The sequence below is a fragment of the Manis javanica genome, chromosome 3, assembly GCF_040802235.1.
Source record: "Manis javanica isolate MJ-LG chromosome 3, MJ_LKY, whole genome shotgun sequence".
In the NCBI taxonomy this organism is placed as follows: Eukaryota; Metazoa; Chordata; class Mammalia; order Pholidota; family Manidae; genus Manis; species Manis javanica.
The window spans coordinates 50,639,458-50,651,554 of NC_133158.1; the positions used below are offsets into that span (position 1 = coordinate 50,639,458).

Consider the following 12,097-nt stretch of genomic DNA (forward strand, 5'->3'; position numbering starts at 1 on the left):
TGCCTCAGGACCCATAGGCGAAGAGCCCCTGCCCTCTTGGTCTTGAGCTCCGCACCGCACGTGGTCTCACAGATGATGCACTTGAAGTCCGCTAGCAGAAACTCACGGCTGGGAGTCAGGCTGCGACCACCGCCCTGAAGGCGACAGAAGGGGCCAAGGACTACGTGACCGCGGATCCTGAGGCGCCGGGTGAGCCAACCGCTAGAGGCCCGCAAAGCAGCAGCGCCCTTGCCCCGCCCCAAAGAGCCCTTGCCCCGCCCCGGACCCTCTCCCCGCCCCTGACCGGCCACTTGCTCTGCGCCGATTGGCTGCTGCTGTGCGCACGGTGCCCCGCCCCGCCCCGCAGGCGCCCACGCTCCCGCCCGCCGCTCCCGGCTGCCGGGGCTGAGGTGGAGCAGAGGACGCCCGCCGGGGCGCGGCGCCGTCGCCTTCTCTGCTCGCGCGTTTGGGGTCGGTGCGGGAGTCGGGGAAGCCAGGTGAGTGCGGTCAGCGGCGCGCGGGGGGCTCGTGCCCCGGGTCCGCTAGCGGGGAAGCTCCCCCCGCCCAGCCTGCGCTGTGCGGCGGCGGGGCCTGCCAGGCAGCGGCGGGCAGGGCTTCCGCCGCCCCCCGGCCCAGCCCGCGTCCCCTCCGGCCACCGGTGGCGCGCAGTGACCTGCACGGCGACCCGCCGTCGGACTGCTGCTCGGGGAGGTCTGGAATGGTTTCCACCTTAAACCTGTCAGCTTCCCAGGGTGCCGGGCGGAGCAGAGAGCACCGCCCGCTCGGGGAGTCTGGGGGCGACTCCCGTTTGCTCTGACTCCTTGCTGGAGACAGAGCCAGTGTTCTCTGGAGTTTCCGACGCCGTCTCTACGAGTCAAGTGAAGACGTGGGAAGAGGCAATGAAAGAGGGTCAACATCCTTTTGGAAATTTATCAGTGTTGAGTGTCCTAGATAAGTAGCAACAGAGACTTGCCATTGTAGCAATGGTAGGTGTGCTGGGGAAGAGCATTTTTGTTTTTAACTAATAAAGTGGCTTCTGAGTTAATTCACTGGAAGGTGCTTAATCTGAGACGTAAATATATATGACCTTTGAAGAGCCAAAGCAGCTATGCGCTCGGCTATGCACGCTCCCTCCCCGCTGCTGGAGTCGTGTGCGAGTGTGCTGGAGGGGTTCAAGCCTCCGACTGAAGACACTGTGATCACCATCACATTACATGTGCCTCTCAAAGACGTAACTTTCTCTTTTCAGAGTATCCCACCTCTTCTCAGAACTCTTCACCTACGTGTATCGTAAATCCCCTTTCTTAGCAATTCGAGACTCTTACTCCCAGGCTTGTCGCACTTTTCCGTCATCTTCTCTTGTCTTCCCTTCTCTTAAATCGGCTTAAGTTTCAGACGTAGAGTAAACGTTAAACATTTTTACCGATAATAGTGTTGCAAGACTATTCGTTCTAAAATTGGAAGTAAAGTTATCTTGAATATTGATTAAAGCCACAGGAAAAGCAGGTTTAATGAGAGCAGTAGGAGAATGTAGTTTTCCTCTTCCGGAGACACGCCCTCCCCACCTCCATCCTCTTCGCACTAGGATTGCAACAGCCTTAACTGGCTGGATTTTTCTGAATTCACTAATGGAGCCCAAGATAAAGAATTTATTTTCTTATTTTATCTGTATTTGCTCCTTTTAAATGATGACTAATATATTCAGGTCGTAAAAATTTTTTTTTAACATTAAAGAAGAATATCAAGTAAAAAAACAGCTCAGAATGGGGACTTGATCATGGGGGGTCTAATAACCATATGTTGCTCATGTAATTGTAGATTAATGATACCAAAAAAAAAAAAAACACCTCGGAAGTATATCAAGTAAAAAAAATTCCTTGTTTCTTTACTTTTCATCCTTATATCATCAATTCCATTCCCTAGGAGGGTACTGTACAGTAACTGTTGGGCAACTGACTTTTAGTAATATCAGGAAACATTTCCGTATCAGTACGTGTAGACCTACCTCATTTTTAAAGTGCTGCATAGTATGCCATTCTTTAGATGTACTCTAATATAGTTTATCTGGACTGTACTGGTGGACATTTTTGTTGTTTCTGGACTTTAGCCATTTAAAGCCTTGTGGCATGAAAACTCTTTTGTCATTGTAGGGAAGGTTTCAGGTAGATAACTTGAACAGATTATTTTACACCAGTATAATTTTAGTGCTTTTTTTCACCAAGAAACTTTTTTATAACTTAAAAGATTCTACAATTTAAAGGCACTTGCTAAATCTATTTGGCTTAAATGCATTTCTTACGATCTGTGTGTCCTTTTATATTTAGAGATTGGGTCAAAATTTCGAGGACCAGGTTAAATAATGACAAATTTATTAACCTTGTTACCACTTAGTGGTGTTGACTTTAAGATCATATGCCTCACCTGAGTGGCTTGGCAGGAATAAATACAGAGGGCCTTTATGAAGAGAAAATGTGAGCAGACTTATTTTGTGTACATACCATCCTTGTGGTAATCCCCTTGAATATTCAGTAGTAACAGAAATTCTTGTTCTCTTTTTAAGTAAGTTTCTTTTATTGCAAAAAGTATCTCAGATACAAAAATAGTGTGTAGAATACATATTTTCACATATATAGCATTCTTCATACACATACTCTTCATCTATGTAATATATGCAAAGAACATGATTGCAGTGATTCTCATATGTATATAAGATATATAAAAAATGATTTTAATGATCCCTGTGTCCACCACCAGATTAAGAAACAAAACATTTGCATTTCCAGAGGTAGCCTCTATCCTGATTTTTTTCATTAATCTTTCTTTTGCTTTTTAAAATAAGCTTTACACATACATACATACACATAAATATATATTTATACATATATACATTAACATTTATGCATATACCCATCCTAAATACTGTACCTGGTTTTGAATGAATAGTATTAAAAATGATTTTGAATGAATAGTGTTAAAAACAAAGTTTTTTCTTCTCTTTGCAGACTTATAGAATCTACACGTTGATCCCAGTGTTTTGAAATTTAAAATGATGTGTCATATTGTGGATCTGTTTTTATCCATTAGGTTGAGCATTTAATGGGCACGTTAAGTCCAGAAAAATGACTTATACTCTGGGGAAATTTTGTGAAATACTTTATTTTCTCCCTTCTGTGCTCTGTGTAGTCTCCCTTCTGAAACACTTGTGAACTTTTTTACATGTGAACTTTTCAAATGTCTTTTAATTGTCTTATCTGTTTTCCATCTATCTATCTACTGCTAGATTTTCTTTTATTTCCCAACCCTTTTAGAAAAAAATTCCAAGGTCATATATTTAATTTTCTATGGCTCTTGTTTTGGTTTGAATGTTTCTGAGGGGAACATCCTATTCTTGTCTAATAGATGCAGTATGTTCTCTTATCTCTGAAGTTATAATGATTTTGTTGTAAGTTTTCTTTCCCTGCATAGTTTTCTAGCTTCCTATCTGGAATGAGAGGATCTGGCTACCAGTTTCCCAAGCCAAAGCAGAGGAGCAGCAGTCCCTTCTGTCCAGTTTCCAGTGTGATACCTACATCTTCCATTATGCCTGGTGTCCCCCAATCCAGAACATAAGAAATAGGGGGAAAGAACCTCAGACTTTTGCCAGTATGTGGAAGAACCATTTGACAGCACCATGAAGAGAAAAAGGAGAAGTTCTGGGGCTCTGACTTTTCCAGTTGCTTCCTCCAAGCCTTAACTGGGTTGATTCTCAGCTTTCCCTGCTGCTGGCTTGGGGATTCAGCTTCCTTGGGTGTGCTGTCAGAGAAGCCTATCTGCTTCTCAGCTTTCAAAATTTTATTGCTGTTGACTCTTCTGTTTTCCCTATCATTAGGAATTTATGACTTTTTAAAAACTTTTATTGCAGTTTTAGTGAACTTAAAAGAGGGAGCAAAATGAGGTACTTTGTGCCGTCTGCCATCTTCACCCAGAAATAGTAATCGTTTTTCTGGACCAAAGAGTATACTAGCAACACTTCCAGGAGCAGAGTGCACTCCACAAGACAGTCAGATGTATGTCGACCGTATTTTGGTAGGCAGTGGTTGATGGTATTGAGTAATCACATGTGCTGGACACTGCTGCGCTTATTAGCTCTCACTTTCTGAAGGATATGCTGTCATCAGCCCAGTTTACATACCAGAAAACCATAGCCTACGGAGGTTTAAAGCTCAAACAGCACCTGGCACATAGCAACTATTCCCTGAAGTGTAGAGTGGTTAAATGAACCTGGCCAAGTAGGCACAGCTGGCAAGAGGCTGAGTGTAGGAGTGGGTGCAGGCCAGTGCTAACTCCAAAGCATACTCTTAGCTGTCTCTCTAGTGGCTTGTGCTGGAAGATGGTAATTAGTACTTCAGGGTGTCCACTTCCTTTGAGTGCATTAGAAGTATTGTTACGATAGGCCTTTTCTGACCTCATTTTAATGCCTTTGCTCCCAGTTCTACTTACCAGGAGGGTTTTCTTCTACCTGTGTGGGGTGAAAGCTGGGGCCCTGAAACTAGGTTCTCTGAACTGGGGAGAAGGGCGTTTATTGAGCAGTCCTAGAGAATGCAAAGATGCCTAAGCAGGGCTCCTGCAGGGGAGCCTAGATAAAGATGGTCTTGGGAGAGTGAGTTGAATTTTGCCATGGCGGGATCAGGTCTTGGATTATGTAGCAGTTATCATCAGCATTAGGTGGCAATTCAGGAGAGTATGCCTTTCTGTTTTTTTTATCAATTTCTTGTTCCAAAAAAATTTTAAACATACAGAAAAGCTGAACAGTAGATTCAACATTTTCACATTTTGCCATATTTGCTTTATCTTTTTTTTCCTTCACATAGCCATTTGATATTATGCTAATTGACATCAACAGCACCCCTAGACATGTGAGCATGTGCCTCCTGAAAATAGGGCCATCTCTTTATATAACCACAATTCTACCATTATCACATTCAAGAAAATAATTCTGTTATACCCTCTAGTGTCTGACCTGTATTCAGATTTCCCCAATTGGCCCAGACTGCCTTAAAAAAAATTCTTTTTTAAACCAAGATCAGTAAAGTCTTCCACATTTCACCTGGTGTGTTAATTGCATGTTTTGCCCTAGGTGAAATTAATGAAATGAATGATGAACTCCTTTGAAGTTTCTAGTCATATTTCTCTTGGAGACTGCCTCATTACAGTACAGATGTAGGTTCACCTGAGATGTTTTAAAAATAGATAACCTGGCATTACTTTGACTTTATGATCTTTTTTGGGGGAGAGTGGGTGGGTCCCAATTACCTTTTTCTTTTCTTCTTTTTCCTTAAACTCCCCATGATGCTGTGCAGTTAGCCTGGCATGGGTCCTTGGACCTGTGTTTGGGACGCACTGATTTAGTTCACCCCTCTCATAAGCCAGTGCCACATGGCCAGAGAATATCAGAGCCAGTACTAGAAGCAGGGTTTCCTGTGTTCGTTTTATTTCCAGACATTATTTGAATACCATTTGTTAATCATATGCACAACGTAATTGCTCTGCAATATGGTGTGCTGTTATTAAGACAAAACAAAAAGTGCTCATGAAAGCATTTATGCTAATTCTGCCTAGAGAAGGAAATGTTTGATGTATGTTTCTGAAGGTTGAATTAGGAGTTTGTAGGCAAAAGACGAAAGAAGCACTCAAAGGAGATGTATGTGTGTATGTGTGTATAAAAAATATATATCAAATTCACATATCCATTATATATAATAGATATGTCTAGACATTATATTAGATACATGTTATATACTTATATATGTAATACATAAATACAACATATTTAGTTATACATTAGGTATCTAATATATGTTAATATATATATAACAAATTTAGTGGTTTGCCTAACAGTAGGTAGTCAACAAGTATGGGCTGCCTTCTCCCTTTTAGTTCTTTTGTGGCTGGAGTATGGAGTTTACCAAGATAGTAGGTGGTGAGAGGGCTGTATATTTGGGAAGGTAGCTGTGCTCACCACTATACCACCAGCACTGCACAGTGCCCTTTATATTTTGGACTTTATCTCACAGGCTGTTGGAAGGTTTTGAATGAATGGTATGATCCAATCTGAGTGTTAGAAAATTCTGGCCGAATATGGACTTGGGGAAGCAGGGAGGATGATTTTAAGAAATAATGTGTTTGAATATATTGTTGCAGCATAATTTATTTCCTTCATTGAAATGATGTTTCTTATTCTCATTTGCTTTTACATATTAGTAGTTTAGATAAACCTAGGTATAAAGTTGAGTCTATAATAGGATTTTTTTGTAACAGGGTAATTTTGAAAACTATAATAGATTCAATCATTCAATATATATTTGAGTGCCTACTATGTACCAGGCACTGTGTTAGGCTCTGGGAAAATTATGGTGATCAAAAATGGACTTGGACTGTCCTTCATGGAACTTACTCTCTATAATGGGTTGGGGGTAGGTGTTAAACAACTAATGAGATTAATAATGCAATACTAGGGTGGATACAGTCTGGTCATGGAAGTCAGTATCATCTTTCACTTGGATATTTCAAGTTTCTTGCTGGTCTCTCTTTCCATGCTTAGCCCCTAGGGTCTGTTCTCCTCACAGCAGCCTACAGGAGCCTTTTAAATGTCGGTCACCCTGCTCAGAACGCTCTTATGCCTCCCTATTTCAATCTGTGAAAGCCACAGCTCTCATGGTGGCCTGTGAGGCTCTATAATTATCCTTCCTTGCTTGTTACCTCTCTGATCTTGTTTTCTCCTATTCTCCTGCCTCACTCACCCTCCCTCAGCCACGCTGGCCTTCATGTTGCTCCTGGATCACCCAGGCCCTGCCTTAGGGCCTCTGCCCCGCTGCTGTTCTCTGTCACATGTCCATATGGCGAACTTGTTCCCTACTTTTAATTCTTTGCTCAGGTATCATCTCAGTGGGGCCTACCTCACCACCAGTTTGACATTTCAGCCAGCCCCAGTACCACCTGTCCTCCCAGTGCCCCTGACTCTGCTCCGTCCTCCCGACTTTACACTGTCACCGAACTTATTACTTTCTAACATGGTGTATTTACTTTAAAAATGATGTTTATTGGCTCTTCCTCCTTCCCCTCCACTGAAGCTCTACCACCAGTGCTTTTTATCTCTTCATGGATTATATTAAGTGCCCAGTGCCTGGCATGTAGTAGACACTCTCTATATAAGTGTTGAGTAAAGTAAGTGAAAGCTGATTGAGTTAAAAAGTGACAACTAAGCTGATATCTGCAGTATGAGTATGAGTTCATTAGGTGAACTGGGATGCAAAGGGGTCAGAAAGAGAGTGTGTGGGGTTAGATGGGGTGACTTAGCAAGTATGAGGTGCTTAAAGAGAAACGAGGGTAACTGGAGGAAAGAGAAAGTGCTACAAGAGGAAACTGGGGCATGTAAGGACAGGGCCATACTATAGAGTTTTCTCTTTATCTTAAAACAAATGAGTTAAAGGTTTTAAACAGGAGGAGATACCAGATTTGTGTTCTTTAAATTTTTTAAAATCATTTCTGCTGCAGGATGGAGAACATATTGATGGGGGCAGGACTGGGTGTGGCTAGATCAGCTGGGAGGTTGTAATGGGACAGGTGAGCAGGTGGTCCTCAGGTCATGTGGTGGTGGAGGTGCTGGAGAGAAGTCAGACTTGAGAGATACTTAGGAGGCATAATCAGGTGATGGATTGGATGTGAGAGGTAAGGAAGAAGTAACAAGGATGACTCCGGGTTTCTGGCTAATACGACTGGATGAACGATGACTCATTCATTGCAGGGAATCTAGGAAGGGGATTGGGTTTGGAGGAGGAGATCATGAATTCGGGTTCCTACATATTGATTTTAAGGTGACTTTGAGGCCACCAGCGATGTCATGCAGGTATTTGGATGTATGGATTTGGGACGGGATATTTAAATCCGAATCAGCTGCATAGAGAAGTAGTAGAGGACCAGATGCACCAAATAATCCACAGTTTTGGGTAGTTAAGAGTTCTTAATGAGGATATTTCTAGGGGGGATTAGGTTAAAAAATTAAAGTCTCTTAAAAAGTGTTTGCTCCCACAAGGGGATTAAGGGGTATTATGATTGGCACACTTGGTATGGGGGTGTTCCGGGGAAGACAGTGTACCAGAGAGAAGACAAGTAGCCACTCTGTGGCATCTTACTATGCTGATGGACAGTGACTGCAGTGGGGTGTGGGGGGACTTGATAATATTGGTGAATGTAGTAACCACAGTGTTTTTGTTTTTCTGTTTTTTTTTATTAAGGTATTATTGATGTAGACTCTTATGAAGGTTTCACATAAAAAAACAATGTGTATTACATTCTCCCATATTATCATGCCCCCCCCACCCCATTACAGTCACTGCCCATCAGCGTAGTAAGATGCCACAGAGTCACTATTTGCCTTCTCTGTGCTACACTGTCTTCCCTATGATTCCCCCAACAACATGTGTGCCAATCATAATACCCCTCAATCTGCTTCTCCCCCCCTCCCCACTCACCCTCCCCCAAATCTTAGTAACCACTAGCCCCGTCTTGGAGTCTGTGTGTCTGTTGCTGTTTTCTTCCCTCAGTTTTGCTTCATTGTTATACTCCACAAATGAGGTAAATCATTGGTACTTGTCTTTCTCCACCTGGCTTATTTCACCGAGCATAATATCTCCAGCTCCATCCATGTTGTTATAAATGGTAAGATTTGTTTTCTTCTCACGGCTGAATAGTATTCCATTGTATATATGTACCACATCTTCTTTATCCATTCATCTACTGATGGACACTTAGGTCGCTTCCATTTCTTGGCTATTGTAAAAAGTGCTGTGATAAACATAGGGGTGCATATGTCTTCTTGAATCTGAGAAATTATATTCTTTGGGTAAATTCCAAGGAGTGGAATTCCCTGCTCAAATGGTATTTCTATTTTTAGTTTTTTGAGGAACCTCCATATTGCTTTCCACAATGGTTGAACTAGTTGACATTCGCATCCGCAGTGTAGGAGGGTTCCTCTTTCTCTGCATCCTCGCCAGCATTTGTTGTTCTTAGTTTTTTCAGTACTGGCCATCTTAACTGGTGTGAGGTGATAGACTTATATTCAGGTCTTTGATCCATTTTGATTCACTTTTATGTATGGAGTTAGAGAGTAATCCAGTTTTATTCTATTGCATGTAGCTGTCTACTTTTGCCAACACCAGTTGTTGAAGAGGCTGTCATTTCCCCATTGTATGTCCATGGTTCCTTTATCGTAAATTTTATTGACCATAGATGCTTGGTCTGTGGGTCTGTTCTGGTGCCAGTACCAAATTGTCTTGATTACTGTGGCTTTGTAGTAGAGCCTGAAGTTGGGGAGCATAATCCCCCCAGCTTTATTCTTCCTTTGCAGGATTGCTTTGACTATTCGGGGTCTTTTATGGTTCCATATGAATTTTAGAACTATTTGCTCTATTTCGTTGAAGAATGCTGTTGGTATTTTGATTGCATTGAATCTGTAGATTGCTTTAGGCAGGATGGCCATTTTGACAATGTTAATTCTTCCTATCCATGAGCATGAGATGTGTTTCCATTTATTGGTATCTTCTTTAATTTCTCTCCTGAGTGTCTTGTAGTTTTGAGTGTATAGGTCTTCCACTTCCTTGGTTAGGTATTTTATTCTTTTTGATGCAATTGTGAATGGAATTGTTTTCCTGATTTCTCTTTCTGCTAGTTCATCATTAGTGTATAGGAATACAACAGATTTCTGCATATTTTGTATCCTGTAACTTTTCTGAATTCAGATATTAGATCTAGTAGTTATGGAGTGGATTCTTTAGGGTTTTTTTATGTACAATATCATTACATATGCAAACAGGGACAGTTTAACTTATTCTTTACCAATCTGGATGCCTTTTATTTCTTGGTATTGTCTGATTGCCATGACGAGGACCTCCAGGACTGTGTTGAATGGAAGTGGAGAGAGTGGGCATCCTTGTTCCTGATCTTAAAGGAAAGGCTTTTAGCTTCTCGCTGTTAAGTACAATGTTGGCTGTGGGTTTGTCATATATGGCCTTTATTATGGCCTCTATACCCATTTTGTTGAGAGTTTTTATCGTGAATGGGTGTTGAATTTTGTTGAATGCTTTTTTGGCATCTTTGGAGATGATCATGTGATTTTTGTCCTTTTTGGTGATGTGGTGGATAATGTTGATGGATTTTCTAATATCGTACCATTCTTGCATCCCTGGAATAAATCCTACTTAATCATGATGGATGATCATTTTGATGTATTTTTTAATTTGGTTTGCTAGTATTTTGTTGAGTATTTTTGCATCTATGTTCATCAGGGATATTGGTCTGTAATTTTCTTTTTTTGTTTTGGTATTAGGGTGATGCTGGCCCCATAGAATGAGTTTAGAAGTATTCCCTCCTCTTCTACTTTTTGGAAAACTTTAAGGAGAATGGGTGTAAGTCCACTAAATGTTTGATAAAATTCAGTGGTGAAGCCATCTGGTCCAGCAGTTTTGTTCTTAGGTAGTTTTTTGATTACCAATTCAATTTCGTTGCTAGTAATTGGTCTGTTCAGATTTTCTATTTCTTTCTGGGTCAGTCTTGGAAGGCTGTATTTTTCTAGAAAGTTGTCCATGTTTTCTAAGTTATCCAACTTGTTAGCATATACTTTTTCATAGTATTCTCTAATAATTCTTTGTATTTCTGTGGTGTCCACAGTGATTTTTCCTTCCTCATTTTTGATTCTGTTTATGTGTATAGACTCTCTTTCTTTCTTGATAAGTTTGGCTAGGGATTTATCTGTTTTGTTTATTTTCTCAAAGAACCAGCTCCTGTTTCATTGATTCTTTCTATTGTTTTATTCTTCTCGAATTTATTTATTCCCACTATAATTTTTATTATGTCTCTCCTTCTACTGACTTGGGGCCTCTAGTTTTGTTAATTGTGAATTTGGATTGTTCATATGGGATTGTTCTTCTTTCCTGAGGTATGCCTGTATTGTAATATACTTCCCTCTTAGCATGGCCTTTGCTGTGTTTTAGATTGAAATCTTTTACCAAAATTGGTGGTAATTATTAAATTTTATTCTCGTTACATTTGCTTTACAAGTCAGAAGGCAAGCATTTCCTGAGATTATGTAAAATTATATTCTAAAAGTACTTGGCTCTCTGAATAATACATTCTGTTGGATTTTAAGGCCTATAAAATATTCACACTGTGAGTGCCTAGAGACCAGTTTTATAGCAGCCTAAGGAGAAAAACTCTCCTCCAGACTCCTTTGGCAAGATGTGAATCAGCAGCAATCACCACAATCATGGTAGACCTCACTGGACTTCCAGCTCTCTTCTATGACCAAATGATCACAGTGTTCTCTGAAGTGGCTATTTTTCTTCTGTTTTATTCTTTTTCCCTCTTCACCACAGGCAGTGGAACAATAACTATCTCTCTGTGAAATGAGAGAAGGTCTGTGAAACTGCCTGATGATGGGCTGGAGTATAGTGTAATAGTCATGAACAGACATTGTGGAATTAGATCTGAACATCAGTAGGAATCCTGGTCTTACTCTAGCTGGGTGACCATGGGCAAATTAGTCATACTCTAAAACTTTTTGTGATGTTGTAATAGTAACCACCTTAGAGTGTTTGTGAGGATTGAATGGAATAGTCTGGAAAGAGTTTTTCTGAGGATGGACTGGAGTGGTCTGTAAAGAGCCTAGCACCAATAAGCACCCTATAACTAACAGCTATTAGTACTAGTAATGGTGGGGAAGATGTAGAATGTATTTTTGTTTCATTTGGGTCAACTTGTTTTGCTCTGGCTATGTATGTAGACCAAATATCTGAAATGATATTTATATTTTGTTTTATAGTCTCTTAATCTCCTGATTTTTTGTAAGAGATTTTTTAAGGATACAAATTGTAATTTAGTTTTTCAAAGTGTTAATTGGTTTCTTTGCTAGTTTGTGAATACCCTGATGATGAGAGCTTTTATTCATCTTTATTTTCTCTACAGTGCCTTGCTCATAGATGTTCTGGAAATGTTCTAGAGGAGTTGTGTGCCCATTATGTATCATTATGTATGTAGGTCTGCTATAATGGCTAGCACACAGTAATTCAAGGAAGAAAGAACCGTC

The 12,097-nt window shown here is 40.8% G+C and overlaps 1 protein-coding gene across 2 annotated transcripts in view; it reads left to right on the plus strand.

The window, feature by feature from the left end:
* Nucleotides 1–319: 319 nt before the first annotated feature.
* Nucleotides 320–12,097, plus strand: part of TMEM50B (transmembrane protein 50B) — a 41,218-nt gene continuing 29,440 nt past the window's right edge. For both annotated transcript variants that reach the window (XM_037014802.2, XM_037014803.2), the window contains exon 1: nucleotides 320–476. The gene's annotated coding sequence lies outside the window, so the exon portion shown is untranslated. The remainder of the gene's footprint in view (nucleotides 477–12,097) is intronic.